The sequence below is a fragment of the Melospiza georgiana genome, unplaced genomic scaffold (assembly GCF_028018845.1).
Source record: "Melospiza georgiana isolate bMelGeo1 unplaced genomic scaffold, bMelGeo1.pri scaffold_42, whole genome shotgun sequence".
Lineage (NCBI taxonomy): Eukaryota > Metazoa > Chordata > Aves > Passeriformes > Passerellidae > Melospiza > Melospiza georgiana.
In genome coordinates, this window is record NW_026652216.1 from 1,649,116 (window position 1) to 1,669,745 (window position 20,630).

At 51.5% G+C, this 20,630-nt stretch overlaps 1 pseudogene; it reads right to left on the reverse strand.

Annotated features, from left to right (window-relative positions):
* Positions 1-20,630, reverse strand: part of LOC131096519 (zinc finger protein 850-like) — a 425,516-nt pseudogene that overhangs the window by 78,156 nt on the left and 326,730 nt on the right.

Here is a 20,630-nt window from a genome sequence, read left to right on the forward strand (position 1 = left end):
TGCCTCATTATTAGCATAGTCTTCTATTAATTGATTTAGTAAACACTTCCATCCCCCTTCCACAGGGTGTATCCTGTAGGTGACAACAACATGGTCATAACATATTTTAAATTATAGGGAGTTAAGATATGTACTGTAAACATTGCCCTCATTACGCTGTTAAACCAAGGTTTAAGTCCTTCCTCTGGTCTTTAGCTGCCCTACACAGATCCCTGATATCCCCGTAAACCAATGGCTGATACCTGGGATCCTGCCTCCTTCTTTCATAACATAGCAGGGCAATGAGAAGTTTTGAGAATATTTGCCAATCTCCTTCCTTAACTGCTTGTTTCCAGATCTTTTCCTAGGGATCTTCTGGGGTTGAGTGTGGCTCTGGGGAATCCAAACTGTCTTCTGGGGAGGAAGAATAACTAGGAGGAGGAACATTTGGATTAAAAATAGTGTGACCATTTCGCTTAGTATCTTTGACCATGGGGGTTACATTTTTGCTGGAGTGTCAGGCAAAGGGCGCTGCCATTTTGTCAGGTGTTGGGGAAGAAGGGCCTTGATTTAGGATGACGGACTTCTGGGGTGGAATTCTGGAGGCATGGGCCAGGGTGAAGGTGGAATGATTGACAGTGGGGGTGTGACCCACAGTTTTGGGGGTGGAGTCTCGAGTTTCATCCATGGCAGGAGAGAAGGTTGTGTTAGCAGGAAGTGGAGGAGCTAAGATGGAGGGAGGATGGTCAGGCTCCCAAGCCACATTCAGGCTCCTTCCATCTTGAGTCTCCAGGGCATGATGCTCCAAGACCGCACAGCCATTGCAATCTTGGACCATCATGGAAGGTCTGAGAAAGGCAGGTTTGAGGGGAGGTCCTGAGATTGGAGTGACCAACAGATTGAGTTTTCAACACGCTGCTTGCAGGTCAAGGGTGGTGTGGAAGATGGGGAGCATGTGGGATACAATGGGGTCCCTTTTGATTGAAAATTGTACAGTTTAACTCCCATTGAGTCCCAAAATTCAGTGGTATGGATTTCATCAGCAGAGGCATCTGGAAAATTTTTAATGATCCACCTCATGAGTGATTTTATTTGTTCTTTGAAAATATTTTGTCATGATCAGTGAGAATTAAAGCATCCATATATGCTCCTTTCTACTTTGGACATCTAGCTGCCCATTTTTTTCTTTCTCTACCTTATAGGGAAGAGCCACCGGGACACATCAAATCAGTTATAGGATGTGGGTGTATATTGTAAAAACACAGTGGCAAAATGGGCAATAAATGTCTTGCATTTCCCCAAACCCACCTGCAATCCTGTGCAGCTAAAACCGTCGATGTCCCTGCTGATCCTGGGCAAGGTCCCTTGAAGCAATGATGAATCCGCCGGGCCTGGCACAATCCAAAATCCCAGGGAGCACTGGCCTATCCATCAGCTAACCCCAGCTGACGTGATTGACACAGGGAGGCCTGAATGTCATGGTCTCTGTTTGGGTGCCAAATGTCCCAATGAGAGTGGCTGCGACAAACCTGTCTGGTTCCCTGACTTCAGGGCGAGGGAGGCAAAAATGAAAAGAAGCAGGATCAATGGAGTTGTTTAAAATGAACTTTTTAATAATGGAGTGAAAAAGAATAAACATGGAGAAGCTGAGAACAGTATGAGGGACAGGATCCTAAAACCTGAGACAAAGTGGAAGCAACAACATAGACACTTGAGGCTAGAAAACCAGAACAATAACCATATAGAAGAAACAAGTAACCAATAAACCAATAGGGGAGTAGAACTTGGACAACTTAGCATAACAACACTAAAGGCTTATGGGGGATTTGTCAAGCTCACCCTAAGTTAAAAGAACAACTCGTAGGACTTCAAACTGACGCCCAGTTCTTCCGGGGTAAAATCTGACTTACTCTGAGTTACAGCTGGGCTAACTCTCACATTGCTGATTTGCACTGGCCCCTTGGGATCACGCAGCTCAACGGAGCCACAATGGTGTCCTTGGTTCCATGAGGCCCCACAGTGTCACAATGGTCCCTTGGATCCATGGTGCTCTGCAGTGTCATAATGGCCCCTTCATTTCACAAGGCTCCCAGTGTTACATTGGTCTCCATAGGAAGGAAACCACGGAGTCCCATGTTTCAGGAGCTGATTAACTGCTGCCACCAGAGGCCAAGGCAAGCCTAACCTGTCTGTCCTGGCAGGTTTGCTTGGAGCAATCCTTGGATATTTGAAATTATGAATGTGGAATCCTAATTTTCGACATTTGTGCCTGGAGAAGAGAGATGTTTTTCTTCCATAAAAAGAAAAGCACAGAGCACTTTCTAGTGTTTGGAAAACAGGTGAGTACTGGCACTCAGGAATCAAAGACCAGCCTGTCTGGCACAAGTCTGTCCTGGCAACTTTTCTCTGGCAGCAATCCTTGGATACAAAGAAATTTGGAGGTGGAATCCAAGTTTTGGCCATAGATGCCTGGGGAAAATAGACAGTTCTTTTCCATAAAAAGAAAAGCCCAGAGCACCAGTGTTTCAGGGGCAGATGAGAGTGGCCTTCCACATTCCAAGGTCAGTCAGACCTGTCAGATGACTCCTGGGAGGCCAAGGCAGCCACATCTATTTCATGTTCCCTTGGTTCCACAGGGCCCTGCAGTGTCACAATGGCTCCTTGCTTCCATGAGGCCTTGCAGTGCCACAATGGTTTTCTTGCTTCCATGATGCCCTAAGGTGTCATAATGGCCCCTTGGTTAAACAAGTCCTTAAGGATCTTAATGGTCTCCAGAGTTCCACAAGGCCTCATGGTGCCATAATGCTCTATTGGTTCCATGAAGCTCCTATGTGTCACCATGCCCCCTTGGTTCCATGGGCTCCAGTGGTACCACAATGATCCCCTTGGCTCCACAAGTTCCCACAGTGTCACAATGGCCCCTTCCTTCCATGAGACATTGCAGGGTCATGATGGCCCTTTGGTTCTGTGTGGGCCCACAGTGTCACAATGGTCTCCATGATTCTATGGGGCCTTGCAATGCCACAATGCTCTCCATGGATCCACAATCCCCTCCAGGATCACAATGACCTTTTGGCTCCACGAGGCCATAAAATGCAGCAATGGCCTCTTGGTTCCACAAAGACCCGCTGCTTCACACTGGCCCCTTGGGACCATGAACCCCAACAAAGCCACAATGATGTCCTTGGCTCCATGAGGCCCCACAGTGTCACAATGGTCCCTTGGATCCACGGTACCCTGCAGAGTCACTACGATGTCCTGCATTTCACAAGGCCCCAAACTGTCATAATGATCTCCATGGTTCCTCAAGACTCCACAGTGTCACAATGGCCCCTTTGATCTATGGTACCCACAGTGTCACAATGATCTCCTTGGTTCCACAAGTTCCTACAGTGTAACAATGCCCTTTGGCTCCAAAACACCCTGCAGTGTCATAGTGGTCTCCAAAGGAGAAAAACCATCAAGCCGTGGGCAGATGAGAGCCAGTCACCAGAGGCTGAGGCTAGCCAGGCTGGACTGTATTGGCAGATGTTCTTTGGGAGAAACCCTTGGATATAGAGAATTTTAGACGTGGAATCCTAATTTCGGCCATGGGAGTCTAGACAAGTAAGACAGTTCTTTTCCATAGGAAGGAAAGCACAGAGCCCCAGTGCTTCACAGTCAGATGGGAAGTGGCCCTCGACATGTCGAATTCATTGGAACCTGTCAGAAAGTCCCCAGAAGTCCAAACCAGGCAGACCTGTTCCACGTTCCCTAGATTTCCTGGGTCCCCACACTGTCACAATATTCTCCTTGATTCCATGAGGTCTGGCAATGTCACAATGGCTTCTTGGTTTCATGAGACCCAACAGAGTCACAACGGTCCATTGGCCCCATGCATGCCCACTGTGAAACAATGGCTTCTTGTTTCTGTTTTAAATCAATCACAATCAAACCACAGTTTGATCATAGATCCTTGCTTCCATAGGGCCCATGATTTGCACAATGGTCTCCTTGATTCCATGATTCCTGGATTCCACAGTCTCACCATCGTTTCCTTGGATCTCCATTGTCACAACTGACCCATGGTTCCATGAGGTACTGTAGTGTCACCGTGGTCGCTGTCAGAGGCTGGAAGAGATCAATGTCCCAAGACACCTCGGGATGCTCGGAATGCCTGTGTGGGGCCAGGGCCGGGTCAGGCCTTGGTTTGTGGTGGGACAGAGCCCTGCCCCCAGCCCTGGTCTGGCAGAGCTGTCAATCACACAGCAGGGGAGATGTTAACCCAGCTCTGATTAGCCCAGCTGTCAATCAATCAATCAATCAATCAATCACATACCAGCATCTGGTGCTACCCTGACTCTGATTGGACAAGCAACTGGCAGTCCCACCCCAGGGGTGGGCCCATGGAGGCCCAAGGGTTAAAAGCCAGAGCACGAGGCGAGCCCAGGGTCTGGATCCTGCCTTCTTCTGGGGTTCCTCTTTTAGCAGTGCTGGAACCCCAGCAGCTGGTACCTATGTGTGTGTCTTTCTATGGATCTTCTGTCTTTCTGTCATTCTTTATTTCTTCTCCATCTAATCCTACTTACCTGAAACATTTTTGGGTAACTTAACATGTTAAGTGATAAGGGATTTTAGGTTAAATGTGTGGGAATCCAGGGCACAGGGAATATTTCTCTGCCTGCTCTGAGGGGTCCTGACACTCAGAGAAACACTGCCTTTAACCTTTTCCCATGGAGAGGACTTCCAGGACTTTGAGATAGATTAGAATTTACCAAAGTGTGAAATAAATTAGAGGGTAGTTTAGCATGTCACTTGGGTGAGAAATTTAGGTTTTGGGATTTTTAGTATGGTGTAGATAGGAAGCAAGATGGAGGAATTTGTGCGTAGTCCCTCTCTTCATCTTCTTCTTCTTCTTCATCTATTCCATTTTCTTCAGTGTTGGTGGCTCAGGCTGATTGGTCAAGGAAAGCACAGTGTAGAGGTTATTTGGACAGTCAAGGGATCAATTATGTGTAGATAAGTAGAAATAATATATGTTTTAAGAGTTAATTGGATGAGACAACTTTAAAAGACCTTGAAACCATACATTTTGGAGCCATTTGGCAGTGCTTTTCCAGCAAGATGAGGCTGGTGTGGACAGCATATAAAATTTCAGATATGATAATAATAAACAATATTGATATTGATCTTGTTTATTGATAAAATAAACAAGAAGGTGAAGACCAAAAAAGTCCTGTGCATCTCCTTTTACCTGGCACGGAACTGCTACAGGAGGGTTTTCCCCATCCAGGGAGCTCCCAGAGGGGCCATCAAAAACCCAAACATTAATAACTGGTAACCTGATGATGTTTGTAATAGGTTGGGTTTTTTTCCATGAAGTTGTTTACTGAAGGGTGTTGTCGTAATTAGCCAATCATGTGAAATGTGTTGATTAAATGACCAGTGATGTCCACCCGTAGCAAACCAAGATATAAAAGAAGAGGACAGGAAAAATTGGTGGCTTTTAGCCCTTAGCCTTTTGATCTGAGACTGTGTCATCCCTGATTCAACGGTGACATTTGCGGATCTATAGGGGCTATTGGGGCTCCTTTCTGCACCTTGTGACCCAACGCGAACTTCTCTAATAAACTTTGTCTGAAGCTCGCTCTGTGCCCATGACAGGAACCCCTGTGAGTGTCTGGGACATCCCGGCTCTTTGGCAGCCTGGGGACTCCTGGGATGTCACTGTGGAGCCCCTGTGAGTGCCTGTGACAGATCGGTGCCTTTGCAGCACAAGGTCCCCTGGGATGTCACCATGGAATGGCTGTGAATGCCTCTGACCACAGGGCTCTTTACCATCCCCAGAAAGCCCTGGGAGGTCTCCATGGAGCCCCAGATTCTGCCAGTGACATTCCAGCTCTGGAACAGCCTGGAGACTCTTGGAAAGTCCCCATGGAATCCCTCTGAAGGCCTGTGACAAATCTGATCCTTAGCAGGCAACCATCACCAGCCCCCTGTTGCTATGCGCAGTTTCCGTGGCAACCATCACCAGCCCCCTGTTGCTATGGTCAGTTTCCATGGCAACCATCACCACACCCCTGTTGCTATGCTCAGTCCCTTGGCAGCTCCATGGAGACCCCATGCCAGGGGTGGTTGCCATGGACACCAGCTCAGGCCTGCAGCCAGAGACCGTTGCCATGGCAACCATTGGCAGCCCCATCCCAGGCTCATGGGATCCCAGAACCACAGAATTGGCTGAGCTGGGAGGGACCCATCAGGATCCTCCAGTCCAACTGCTGGCCCTGCACAGGACACCCCAACAATGCCAGCCTGGGCCTGGCAGCGCTGTCCAAACGCTGCTGCAGCTCAAAGAGCCCTGGAGCTGGGACCCTTCCCTGGGGAGCCTGGGCAGGGCCCCAGCAGCCTTTGGGCAAAAACCTTTTCCTGACATCCAACCTGAGCCTGCCCCGACTCAGCTGCAGCCGTTCCCTCCACTCCTGTCCCTGGGCACCAGAGGGAAGAGGTTCCCACAGCCCCAGCCAGGGACCCGCTCCCAAGGCTGTTGCCATGGCCACCAGGGCTGGGACCAGCTGGGATGCTCGGTTTCCACGGGCTGGGGTTCAGGAATGGGATTCTCCAATTTGCTACTCCTGCTAAAACCGCGCTGCCCTCGCTGCCCTCCCACCTCCCATGAAAAGCACAAAAGGCAAAGATCCTGGGCTGAGGTAAGGGCAATTTATTGGGAACAGAAATGAGACAAGGAACAAATGAAACAGAAACAATATTGGTAACAGAAGGGATAAAAAAACTTGTTTACAGGGAAAACTACAACACAACTCACTGGGTCTGCCTGGCCACATACTTCCTCCTGCCTGCAAAGGACACCCTTCTCCTCAGGGAGAGAGAGAGAGAATCCCTTTCCTGCTCCTGGCAATGACCTGAGGTGGGAGTGAATGTAATGACACAGCCATGGCCAGACCCTCATCTTCTTCTATCACACATAATGTCATTGGCAGGAGCCGGAAACAGGACAGGTGTGTTCCTAGCAAGGATCTGAATGGAAAAGGGATCACCAGGGCTCTTCCCAACATGGATCCTCCAATTATGGATGAAGCTGGGGCAGTGCACAAAAGTCCTCCTGCATTGGGGCATTGGCAGAACTTCCCTTACAGGCGCCTCCGTGGGTGTCTGGTTAAGACAGAGATCTGGGTGAAGCTTTTCCCACACTGGGGACACTCGTAGGGCCTCTCCCCAGTGTGGATGCGTTGGTGTATGACAAGGGCAGAGCTGGAGCTGAAGCCCTTCCCACATTCCCCACACTCATAGGGCCATTCCCCAGCGTGGATCCTCTGGTGGCTGATCAGGATGCTGCTCTGCCTGAAGCTGTTCCCACACTCCAAGCACTTGTGGGGCTTCTGCCCATCATGAAGCTGCTCATGGACCACCAGCTCCGAGTTCTGGCTGAAGCTCTGTCCACCTTCCTGGCTCAGGGTGGGTCTTTCCTCCTCAGAGAACCCTGGGTTGGGTTTGGAGCCCCTCCTCCTCATGAGGGATCTCCAGGGCTTTTCCTCCCCATTGGATCCTTTTCCCATGGAGCCACTCAAACCAGCCTCTTCCATGAGGTTGTGCTGTGGGGATTTTTCATCCCTGATCTTGATCCTCAGTTCCTTCTCTGGTAGAGGAAGGACAAGCACAGGATGGGATTTCCCTCCATGAAAGAGGGAAGGGGAAGGAGATCCCCACAGTGCATCCCCAGCAGGATGGCATTGGCAGCAGGGATGTCCTGCAGCGAGGGGATTTTCTGGGCTGGGAGATGGAGCAGGAGAGAAGGGGAAAGGGGCACTGACTTCCTCCTCACCTGCCTGGGTGTCCTGGGGCATCCTCATCTTCCTTGAGGTGTCTTCCGCCATCCCGCCAAGTTTAAGGAATGGGATATTCCTAAAACAAGGGAGGAAAACAAGGGATGAGTACAATGAGCTTTGTACTGATTTAAAGGCAAACCTGAGGAAGAGTCTAAGCCAGAATTCCAATTCAGTAACAAAATAAGGATCAAGGCAATGATACAGAAACACTGCCTTAAACTGACAGAGTCAGGATATAACCTGACACCCTGTTGTTCAGGCTGGTGGCATCAGTCCCAGTAGATGGTAGTGCAGTCCTGGTGGAGAGATGAACACGATTCTGTCAAAGCAGTGATCCTGTAGAAGGGTCTGGTCTTCCTCTGGATGTCCAGTGGTGGTTTTGGAGCTCTTGTCCTCTGGCAATCCAGTAGGCAAACTGCTCCTGGTGTAGCAAAGTGTTAGCTTATAGCTAGGTAGGAATGCTTGGATCTTCCCCCTGGGCGGAGCATCCCACAATGGGAGGATGGAATTTTATCAGTCCTGCAGTGACACTCAATGGCCCATTCACAGAAGATATCTCCCCTGGAGGGCGTTATCAGGGTTGAGTCATGGAAGAGATAAAGAACAATGCCCCACCTTTTTATAGCAGTTGATGAAGATGGTGATTGAAAACATGCATTTGGTTACATCTTGCATGGCAACCTGAAACAGTGGGGTAATCCCTGCTCAGGGGGTGAACACCACCCCTCTTACCCAAACTGGGTCAGGTGTACAACCCCCACCCTGGGAAGGCCACACACACAGGGGACAATGTCACACTTGGCCCCCTCCAGGGGAGGTCTGTTTCACAGGCTGGGGGACTTTGCCAAATGTTAGAATAATTTTTCTCTTTGTCCCTGTCACCTTTGTGACAGCTACACATAGCTTCCCCTTCCTTTTCATAATCCATATTGGGCCTATTTTGCACTTTTCTTTTTTTAGAATGTGCCAGCAGCTGAGCTGGAGCTGTGCAGGACCAAAGGAATTTGGATTTTCCACAAAATAGCTTCTATTCTAAGTTTATAAAATTTTGGGATTTATTTGCCTTTCCATCACAAGTGACTTGTGGGAAGAGTAAATTCAAGGCATTTTATCTACGGTCAATTTTGATTTCTGACAAAAAACAACATTACTTTGTCTGGTGCCCAGGGGATGCTTGTGAAGCCTCAGTTCCTCTTGCCCTGGGAGATGCTTGGGGGGGGTTTTCCCGGTCCCTATCACCCCAGGCCATTTCCCAGGGGGTCTCCATCATTCTCACCCCAGGGAATGCCTGGGGGGTCTCCCTCCCTCTCATCCCTGTGCCAGGGGGTGCTCGGGGCAGTCTCTGTCCTTCTCAGCCCAGGGGATGCTCGGGGGTCTCTGTCCCCTCACCCTGGGGTTGCTCGGGGGGTCTCCATCCCTCTGGCCTCAGGCAATGCCTGTGCAGGGCTGGGGACCAGGGGCTCTGTGTCCCTCTCACCACTGAGGGTGCTCGGGGCTGAGGGGGCTCTCTGACCTTCTCACACCTGGGGAGGCCGGGAGGGTCTCTGTCCCTCTCAGCCCTGCTGTGACCCCACCCAAACATCATTGGGCTCAGAGGGACAGAGACACCCCCAAACCCCCAGAAGGGCTGAACCTGGGATTTGGTTTGGGGCTGAGGATTTAGGAAGGGGCTGGAATTGGGGCTGGGATTGGAGTTGGGGCTGAGGTTTGGATGAGAGCTGGGATTGGGGTTAAGGCTAGACATGGGATTGGCTTTAGGGCTGGGGTTAGGATTGGGTCTGGGGCTAGACAAGTCTGGCACTGGGATGAGATTAAATACAGAACTGTAAGTGTGTCTAAACATGGAGTGAGATTGAGACCAGGATCAGGTTTAGGTTTGAGCTCACCCAGAGTGTGACAGAGGGGATGTTACGGTGGGAAGGTTGGGGGAAAATCCTATTTTGGGGAAAGATAATGTGTGAATGCCTTTGGTTGGGGATTCCTCTCACCCACGTCCATTTCTATAAGTCACCTCATGTCCCAAAATAAAGAGTAAATAAAAAAAGCCACCAGGAGTTTCCCATTTCCAGTCTCATCCCTCTTGGGTTATGGTTGGTCCCCCATCTCAGGGCTTGTGGGGATCCAATGGGTCCTGGGGATCCCCCCTCTCCAGCGTCCTGCTTTTGGATTCTGGGAGGTTCTGGGGTCCCAAGGTTCCCCTCTCCAGCCTCATCCCAGTCCAGCCACTTGGGGTTCCCCCTTCTTTCTACCACCTTGTCCTGGATTAGGGCAAATTTGGTTGAAACCCTCCAAAAGGAGTTTCCTCTAGAATGCTGATTCAGCAGCCCCACCCTCAGCCAGTTTGGGAAAATATTTCCTTAGAGGAAAGTGGAAAAAAAAGTTACTTTACAGGCAAAGCATTTACCAGCACAAAAATTGAACAATATTAAGCAATAAAACCTCTTGCCGCTCCAAAATATATGACAAACTCCGAAAGTCCCTCCTTGGGTTGTAGCTCCGTGCACTCAGTGTCTTATCAGTCTCTTATCAGTCTCTTATCAGTCCCTCCAGCACTGGAAATGCTGTGGCCCAGGCTCAGCCAGGTGGACCACAGGTGCGAGCTGCCGGTGGTGTTCTGGCTGTTCAGTACAGAGCACATTTAAACAGCTCCAAAGAAAAAGAAAAACCACAGTCCAGGGAACTTCTCTGCCTCAGCGAGCTAAAAACTAACTAAAAGCAAAGGACAGCTCTGTCCTGCTGTCTGTCCATCCAGCAGCTGGAATGTAGAGGAGGGAGTGCAGTTTCTGAAAACAAACTGCAGCTTCTTCCTCCTCCCCTTTGCTCTCAGAACCAGCCTTAAAGGTGCAGAACTCATTTCTGGGCTAAACAGACGGATGGGGTACGAGCATCATGAAGTCACCCCAGGACACGCCGCTGTCAGGGTCAGGGGGTCCCGTCCCCGCCTCATCTCCGGGCTGCCGGGGGTCCCCCAGCTCCGGAATCGCCCCTTCCCCTCTCCCCACCCCGGGGGTCCCCCGTTCCACAGCCCCGGCTCTCACGGGGATCCCCAAAACCAATGTCCCGCCCTGTCGGTACCGGGCCATCCCCATGTGGACCCCTGGGACCCTCCCGAGGGGCGATCGCGGCTCCTCTCCCCCCGATAAAGCTCCTCTTGGGGAGCCCGGAGATACCCGGGGCTCGAGTCCGGGATCTGCCGGCTCCGAACACTCTCCAAAAAATCCTCCTGGACACCCCTGGCTGGAGCCGGGGCGAGCTCGGCCTCCGCCCTCCCCTGCGGCTCGGGGCTGGGGGCGATGCTCCCGGGGCAGGGGGTGCTGCAGGCTCGGCGTGCGGGCGCTGCGAGCGCCGCGATTCTCCCGCTCCTGCTCCTCCTCTTCCTCCCGCATTTCCTCCGCTCCCAGCCCCGACCCCCCTTTCCCACCGCTCTGCCCCGCGGCCCCGCAGCACCGGCTGCTGCGTGGGGGATCGGCCCCAGGGCTGGGCAGGGGCTCGGGGACCCCCCCGGGGCGGATCCGTCCCCCGGCCCGAGCCCCAAATTCCGCTCCGGGGCCGCGGGGCTCTGCGGGCCCGCCTGGCAACCGGTGAGTCATCGGCGAGAAAAGCTCTGGTTGGCTGGGAATTGGTTAGTGCCTCTTCTGATTGGGTGGAATTCTGAAAGGCGCTGCGCCCTGCGGCTGTCCCCGGGAGCTGCAGAGTCCATCTGGAGCCTTTTCCTATTTCTTTCTCTCTGAGAGCATTTCTGATTTCTTTCTCTCCCTCACTCCTTTCCATTTCTTGTGCAGTACAATCCAAGTTCGAGCAGATCCACAGGTTGCGTTCCCATGGTCTCATTTGCACCTTCACTCAGGTGTGAGAAGGTCAGAGAGCCCCCCCAGCCCCAAGCACCCTCAGCGGTGAGAGGGACACAGAGCCCCTGGTCCCCAGCCCTGCACAGGCATTGCCTGAGGCCAGAGGGATGGAGACCCCTCGAGATCCCCCAGGGTGAGGGGACAGAGACCCCCGAGCATCCCCTGGCACAGGGGTGAGAGGGAGGAAGATCCCCCAGGCATTCTCTGGGGTGAGCATGATGGAGACCCCCTGGGGAATGGCCTGGGGTGACAGGGACAGGAAAAATCCCCTCCAGCCCCTCCCAAGCATTCCCAGGGAATCAGGCACAGAGACCCCTCAAGCATCCACTGAGCACTGTGTTGTAAATGAGAAGCTTGACTAGGCCAATATTCAAGCAGCAATCAATTTATTAATTAAAATGGTAAAGTATGAGCAATACAGCACTGGGTACAGTGAGGGAGGTTTTCCCTCCAACTACACACCGATAGTTGAGGCTTACAGATATTTATAGGGGTACTCATCAGCTTTCTCAGCAGTTTTTATTCCAAATTTTTACTCAACAGCAGTTTCTATTCCCAATTTTTACATTATAATTCTATACAATACTTGATTTAGTTTTTCTCAGGATCTATCCCAGAAAGGAGTATCCCCAGATGGTGGTGGTTTGGTTTCTGAAAGAAGGAAGAAGTCTCCCATCTGGTGAGGTCCAGCTCTCCAGATGTGGGTCCACCTTTTAATTGCAAGGACTATAAATCTCATAACAGTGATGTCCAGCTTCCCTTGGTCCAAACCATAAATCCTTGAGTTGATGTTCATCTTCCTTTCTCATGCTGCTTTTCACAGTTTTAAGTGTGTGATAAGCATGTTTCCTTTTATATATTCTAAAGCTATAGTTTCAAAGATCCTTAGTACAAGCAGTATTCTCAAATTATACTTCGAAAGGGTATTATTATTGCAAAACTCTTTAAGGCTTATCTACAAGCAGAAAGTTCCTGTCAAAAAGCAATATCCTAAAAGTGTTAATTCAAATGCTCCTATATCACTTTAAGACTTATCAAGGACAATTACAAACATAGGATAGGTTCAAAGGCCTTCTTCCAAGCTTTGCTTTCCTCAGTAATTATTAGAATTCATCTTTATACCTGTCCCATGGTCAGTTTCCACACAAATTACAATCACAAATACACACATTGCCTGTATGTACCTGGCACAAAACACAGCTCTGTATTTCACAGGGGGGCACAGGGATGACTCCTTTGAGAAGCTGCTGGAAGCTTCCACCGTGTCTGGCACAGCCAATTCCTGGTGGCTTCAAAGATGGACCTGCTGCTGACAAAGGCTGGGCCAGTTACAAATGGTGGCAATGCCTCTGTGATATCAGATTTAAAAAGAAATCAAAATAGAGATTGTGGCACAGATTTAAACTCCAGTCAGAGGAGAGCAGAGGGAGAACATGTGAGAAGAACAACTCTGCAGACATCCAGGTCAGTGCAGATGGAGGGGCAGGAGGTGCTCCAGGCACTGGAGACCCAGGCACCCTGCAGGAGAGCCATGGAGAGAGGGGCCCTGCTCCCAGGCTGGAGCAGCCTGTCCCTGGAGGAATGCACCCCCTGGAATTGTGACCCATGCTGCAGCAGTTTGGGAAGGACTGTTGTCCCTGGCATGGACTCACACTGCAGCAGTTTGCAGAGGGCTGCTGCCCCTGAAATGGACTCACATGGGAGAAGCTCCTGCAGAACTGTCTCCCTTGGGAGGGACCCACAGTGCAGCAGGGGAATCACTCCTCTCCCTGAGCAGGGGCAGAAGCCATGGGTGATGAACTGACCATAACCCCCATTCCCTGTCTCCCTGTACTGCTGGGGTAGGAGACAGAGCTGGAAGGAGGGAGCTGAGGGGCTTATTTTATTTCCCCTTTTCCTGCTCTCACTTTGTTAGTAATAAATGAATTTCACATCTCTAAGCTAAGCCTGTTTTTCCCAGGACAGTATTTGATGAGTGATCTCACCCAGTCCTTATCTCAGCCCATGAACCCTTTATTAAATTCTCTTTGTCCAGCTGCAGAGGGGAGTGAGTGAGCAGCCCACATGGATGCCTGGTATTTGGCCTGGGTCAACCCACAACACCTTGGTACCACAGGGTCACAATGGACCCTTGGTTCTATGGGGTCTCATTGGTTCCATCAGGCCCTACAGGGCCACTTAATTCAACAAGGCCCCAAAGTTTCACAGTGGTCTCCAGGATTCCATGATGCCCTGCAATATCAAAATGGACCTTTGGATCCATGAGGGCCCACAGTGTCACAATGGGCTGTTTTGGTTCTACAGCTTCACAATGGCCCCTTGGTTCCATGTGTCCTGCACTGTTCCATGAATCCTGAGTTCCATGGGGTCCTCTAGGGTCACAATGGTCTCCTTGGTTTCATGGTGCCACAACTGCCATAATTTCCATGGCATCACAACTGCCCTTGGAGCCTAAGAGGCCCCACAGTGTGACAATGGCCCCTTGCTTCCATGACGCCCTGTAGTGTCACAATGGTGTCCATGATTCCATCAGGCCCTGCAGTGTCACCATGGACAGTTGGTTGAATGACACTCCACAATGTCACCATGGCCCCTTGGTTCCACAGAGCCCCACTGTGTCACTGTGGTCTCTTTGCTTCCAAGGCTCAGAAGTGCCAGAATGACTCTTTGGTTCCATCAGGTCTTGAAGTTTCAAAATGGTCTCCATGGTTTCATGAGTACCCCCTGTGTCACAAGAGACTCTTGGTTCCCTGAAGTTCTCCAGTGCCACAATGGCCCCTTGGTTCCAAGAGGTTTGGTAGAGTCCCAATTGACTCCCTGGTTCCATGAAGCCCTGCTGTGTCATAATGCCCATGGTTCCATGAGTTTCCATGGTGTCAACACAGTCTCCTTGGATCCCCAGTATCACCGTGGTCTCCTTGGTTCCATCCAGGCCTTGTAACAAGAGACAGTGAGCCGTTTTGTGCCTTAGATGAAAGGCTGCAGAACTCATGGTTGTGAGCCTGTGTCACTGATAAGAAACAAAAGCTACCTGAATCTGAACGCCAAATATCATCTCAAGTACCTTCAATCCCAGCCTTGACAGAGGCAGAAAATACAAACACAGATTCTCCAGTAAATCAAAAACAGGGACCATATTTTGAATGCAGGCAAAATGCATTCAAGTGCATTCAGATGCACTCGATATGATGGGGAGGTGATAATCCCCTATTCCAAGCATGAACTTAAGAAGGGCTGACTATTGAAGGAACTGCAGAGAACCACAATATAAGAAAGGCAGGTGGCACAGGTGATTCTGGGATAGGCAGACCAGAAAGCAAGAGCAGATGAGGCAGTGCAGTCGCCACCAAGATGATGACGTTCACACGCTGTGGGCAGCAACCCCATCAGGCCGTGTCACCATCCCCTGGTACAAGAGGGGTCATGATGGTTCATTTCAGTGATCTCAGGGTGCAAAGACACACAGCAGGGGACTTTCAGTATTAACCAAAACAAATGCACCTTTCATTGAGTGCCCACAGCAGATGCAGCACAAGGATTAGAAAGGAGATGAAGGATATAGAGACAGAGAAAAGGAGGGGGGAATAGCTGCCAACAGAGAGATGAAATCCTCGTGGTCTGGCCAATAGATCCATCTGGTCACGTCGGGGAAAGTCTCAAAGTCTTTGGTTAACTCAGGACTCTTTTATAATCTACTGCCGGGAGGGGAGCAGGACGGTACATGGAGGGAACAGTGGAGAATAAATCCATTGGGAACAGGTACAGACAGTCCATTTCTGAACGGCACAAACCGGTGCCAGCAGTGAGCGGGGCCCGTTGTTTCAGGACTGGTTCCTATGGGAAACATCCCGCTTCCTATGGCAGACATCCCGCTCCAGTCAGGCCAGCACCCCTGGGTTAGAATTTGAAGGGACTCAGTCTCAGTCCTTGGAGAGGACTCCAATCTCCGTCCTTGATGGCGGCTGTGAGGCAGATGAGGGATCTTTGAACCGTCTCTTACAGACTGACATCTCTAAACATAAAAATAATTAAGCATTTCCCATTAAAAAGTAAATTTATAGAATTAGGAAAATTATAATTATTTTTATTATTTATGATAGTATTATTATATATTTGTATCACAAAATTTTAATATTTGTATTTAAAAATCCATACCTTTTTAACAAGCAAAAAATATATTGGCCATTAGTTCTAAGTAACACAATTCCCAACATTAATTCATTGACCAGTGTGGCTATTGATTTCTACTTCTTTAGGCTAATCAGTCCTATTTTAAATCCTTTTGTTATCTTTTTTATCATTTTAAAAGACAGGGTAAAAGGCGCCACTTTGCGGTCCGTGGAGACATTTCTGGGGCACATTTCGGGCAGTTTTGGGTCTGGAGAGGGAATTCACAGAGAATTTGAGGGTCTGGAGGACACCTGGGGGAGCCGGGTGGGCACTTGGTGGGGCAATCAGGGATTCCGAGGGACAGTTCGGGGTTCGGGGCAGCACTTGGGGGTCCAGGGGGGCCCTTGGAGGTTAGGGAGGGGAATTTGGGGCCCCTCGCGGTCCGGGAGGGCCCTCGGGGGGCTCTGACGGGGCTCACTGGGGTGCGAGCGCTGATGGGAGTTGTAGGCGCGGGTCTAATGCAGTTTAACGGAGCCGCGGAGCATAATGGGAGTTAAAGGCGCAGCTGCAATAGACGTCGTTGGAGGTACTGGGAATGACGGGAGATGAAGTCCTGGCTAAAACAGCACTGGGCATGCGCTGCGGAGCATGATGGGAGCCGTAGTCCCAGAAGTGGCTCCAACGCTTTGTTTGGGGGTCCGGGAAGGCTCTTGGCGGATACTTCTGCGTCCGAGCCACGACTTGAGATCCTCGGAGGAACGTAAACGGTTCGAGAGGACTTGCCGGGACCTCGGGGAGCTCTAAGCGGGCTCTTAAGGGCGCGGGGCACGGCAGGAGTTTTGGGCGTGGGACTGTGTTCTGAGGGGCTCTGGGGCCGTGGGGGATGAGAGGAGATGAATTTCCAGAAGTGGCTGTACCGGGCATCTGTGGGGTTGGGAGCACTCAGGGGGTCCGGGGACGCTTTTGGGGGGACCTGAATGGGCGCTGAGGGGACACTGAGGGATCCTGGAGGGTCTGAGGGACACTTAAGGGACAAAGAGGTGGCGGATCCCGGGGTTAGAGTGCCGGGCATGACGGGGGTTGTAGTCCCGGCTGCAATGGGGCTCAATGAGGCCGCGGGGCATGACGGGAGTTGTGGCTACCGTAGACACCGTCCCCGAGTCTCCGATCTCTGGCACTGATTGGCTTCGGGCGGCGATAGGCGGGAGTCTCGGCAACTGGGATGTGGCAAAGGCGGCAACAGCCCATTCAACCTGTCCAGTCCCTCCCAATACAGCCCGGTTCATCCCCAGTACAGCCCACGTCACCCCAAGTAGAACCCTGTTCAACCCTAGTACCCCTCCAATCCCTCCCAGTACAGCCCAGTCCCTCCCAATATACCTGAGTTTATACCCAGTCCCTCCAAGTTCCCTCCAGTGTAGTCCACAGGCTGCCCCAGTGTCCCCAATCCTCCCCGATATGGCCCCAGTGTCACTCTCAGTATGCCCCAGTGTCTCCCACAGCATTCCCAGTATGTCCCCAGTCCTCCCCAGTGTCACTCCCAGTATGTCCCAGTCCTGCCCAGTGTTTCCAAGCCCAGTTTAATTTCTCACGGTGGCCGTAGCAGCCAAACCCAGCAGTGGGGTCAGTGCAGTGCCCATGGCCACAGCCCCTTGCAGTGCCCAGTGCAGCTTGGGCTGATGATCCACCCTCACAGCTGGCCCAGGGCAGCTCTGCAGTGCCTTTGGTGGCACCTGGGGCTGGCACACACCTGAGCAGTGTGTCTGTTTGCACTGGGGAAACTCAGCAGTTTGAGATTGCTGCAAAAAGTACAAAAAGGGAAAACCCCTCTCAGGCTGGGTGCAGCCAGCTCTGCAAGCACAGCAGGGCCCAGGGGAGTGAGGACAGACAGGATGGGGCTGGGCAATGTGGAGCAAGGTTGTCCACACTGGGTCAGAGCTCCAGGCACAGCTTCTGTGGGCAGGCCAGAGCTGCTGAAGAGAGACCCTGGGTCAATATCAATCACAGGATGCCTGCAATCACCTCTGCTCTAAAGAGAAATTTAATAAAAGACACCCTTTAAAATAGGAATGTATATTTTATTACTGCTCTTTGAAATCTTTCTCCATAACTGGACTAGGAAAACTTTAATGACCCTCTCAGGGCTTTACTGTTGTTTACATCACTCAGTCCTTGAGAGTGTCTTGAAAAAACTTCTCAAGAACTCAAAGTTAAATTTAGACTCCAAAGTTTCTTGAAGTTTTAATGGGTCCCACTGAGGGACACGACTGCCTGCCTCTGCCTGCCCACGCAAAGGCTCCTTCTGGGGGACGTGCTGCACCACAGCCCTGTCCTTGCAGGGAAATTCCTTTCTGTTTGGGTCCTGTCTGGCTCTCCCTATTTGCCCTTTGCATTAATTCTTTCTTTATTCTGGGTGTTCTCTATTTTTCCAAAAGCATCCACCATCTCTGAAACTTCCCTTCAATCCCTCCCAGGGCTCCTCTGCTGTCCTCAGTCTCCACTCCACTGAGCACAGAGCTGCTTTGTCCCTGTACACGAATCTGCTGTTTCAGAGGCTATTTCATTTATTCAGGCCAGAGCTCTAGTCATGGATAACTCCCAGCCTCACATGGACATGTAATTCTACCAGCGTGTTGCTTCTATACAGTCACTAAATGTGAATTACAATTTACCCATTTCCATAAAACCCACCCCATGTTCCCAGATTCACTCCTTGTTTTCTCTGTCCCTGCACCCTTGAGCCAGATGTCTTCATCTTCTCTTCCAAGCATTCCTCCTGGGAAAGCAGCCCCTGCATGCCTTGTTCCTGTGCTGTAAGTTCACAGGCACAGTAAAAATTGAATTAAACCTTTTGGTATCAAGGCCAAGGCTTTGTGTGGGCAGGCAGAGGCAGGCAGGAGGCAGAGCTGTCAGCAAAGGAAGGGCCCAGCCAGGTGGGGCAGCCAGGGGATGCCGACAGCCTGCAGGGACAGAGGCGCAGGGCAGGGACACCGTGGGACAGCCTGGGCTGCACAGGGCACAGGGATGGGCAGCAGCTGCAAGACAGCCCTGCCAGAGCCAACTTGGGCAGCACTTTGGCCATGGCTGCTGGCCTTGGGCCTGAGGCAGGAGCAGGAGACAAGTGACGCTTGCAGGGCTGGAGCCTCATTGCCTCCTTGTCCCTGCTCAGCAGCCTGGCAGGGGCCGCTCCATGCTCCTGCCCTTGCCATTGCACATCCCCACATGCCAGTGCCCATCCCGGGAAGAGCCCTGAGCAAGGAGGGAGGGACAGCATCTGCCTGGCCAGGGGCTGGGGCTCAGGCCTTGGCCCTTTGCATTCCTGAAACACATCCAGCTTTGCTCAGCACCAGAGACACCTTTGCCTGTTTGTCCGCAGCTGTCATCACTGCCTCCAGTGTTCTGCTCTGACTGGAACCTGGGGACAATTTCCCAGTCGTGTCCCTCAGTGGGACCCATTAAAACTTCAAGAAACTTTGGAGTCTAAATTTAACTTTGAGTTCTTGAGAAGTTTTTTCAAGACACTCTCAAGGACTGAGTCTGATGTAAACAACAGCAAAGCCCTGAGAGGGTCATTAAAGTTTTCCTAGTCCAGTTATGGAGAAAGATTTCAAAGAGCAGTAATAAAATATACATTCCTATTTTAAAGGGTGTCTTTTATTAAATTTCTCTTTAGAGCAGAGGTGATTGCAGGCATCCTGTGATTGATATTGACCCAGGGTCTCTCTTCAGCAGCTCTGGCCTGCCCACAGAAGCTGTGCCTGGAGCTCTGACCCAGTGTGGACAACCTTGCTCCACATTGCCCAGCCCCATCCTGTCTGTCCTCACTCCCCTGGGCCCTGCTGTGCTTGCAGAGCTGGCTGCACCCAGCCTGAGAGGGGTTTTCCCTTTTTGTACTTTTTGCAGCAATCTCAAACTGCTGAGTTTCCCCAGTGCAAACAGACACACTGCTCAGGTGTGTGCCAGCCCCAGGTGCCACCAAAGGCACTGCAGAGCTGCCCTGGGCCAGCTGTGAGGGTGGATCATCAGCCCAAGCTGCACTGGGCACTGCAAGGGGCTGTGGCCATGGGCACTGCACTGACCCCACTGCTGGGTTTGGCTGCCACGGCCACCGAGAGAAATGAAACTGTCCTTGGGAACACTGGGGAGGACTGGGACATACTGGGAACAGTGGGAAAGCTGTGGGAGACACTGGGACATACTGGGAGTGACAGTGGGGGGACTGGGACATACTGGGGAACACTGGGAACGTTGTGGGAGAGACTGGGACATCCTGGGAGTGACACTGGGGAGGACTGGGAGACACTGGGAGTGATACTGAGTGATACTGGGACAAACTGGGGACACTGGGGCCATTGCGGAGAAGACTGGGGCCACTGGGGCATCCTGTGGATGACACTGGGATGAACTGGGAGGGACTGGGAACAAACTGAGAGTTATTGGGAGGGACGGGGCTGTACTGGGAGGGATTGGAGGGGCACTGGGGTTGAACTGGGTTCTACTTGGAATGAGCTGGGCTGTACTGGGGTTGTATTGGTCTGTACCGGGGATGAACTGGGCTGTACGGGGAAGAGACTGGAGAAGTTGAATGGGCTCTTCCCGCCTCCACCACATCCCATTTGCCGAGGCTTCTGCCCATCACCGGGCGAAGCCAATCAGCGCCCGAGATCGGAGACTCGGGGACGGTGCCTACGGTAGCCACAACTCCCGTCATGCCCCACGCTCCACAGAACACCCCTCCCCCCCCCCCCGGGTTCCGCCCTCCCTTTGTCCCTTAAGTGTCCCCCAGACCCTCCAGGATCCCTCAGTGCCCATTTGGGACCCCCCAAAAGCGTCCCCGGACCCCCTGAGTGCTCCCAACCCCACATATGCC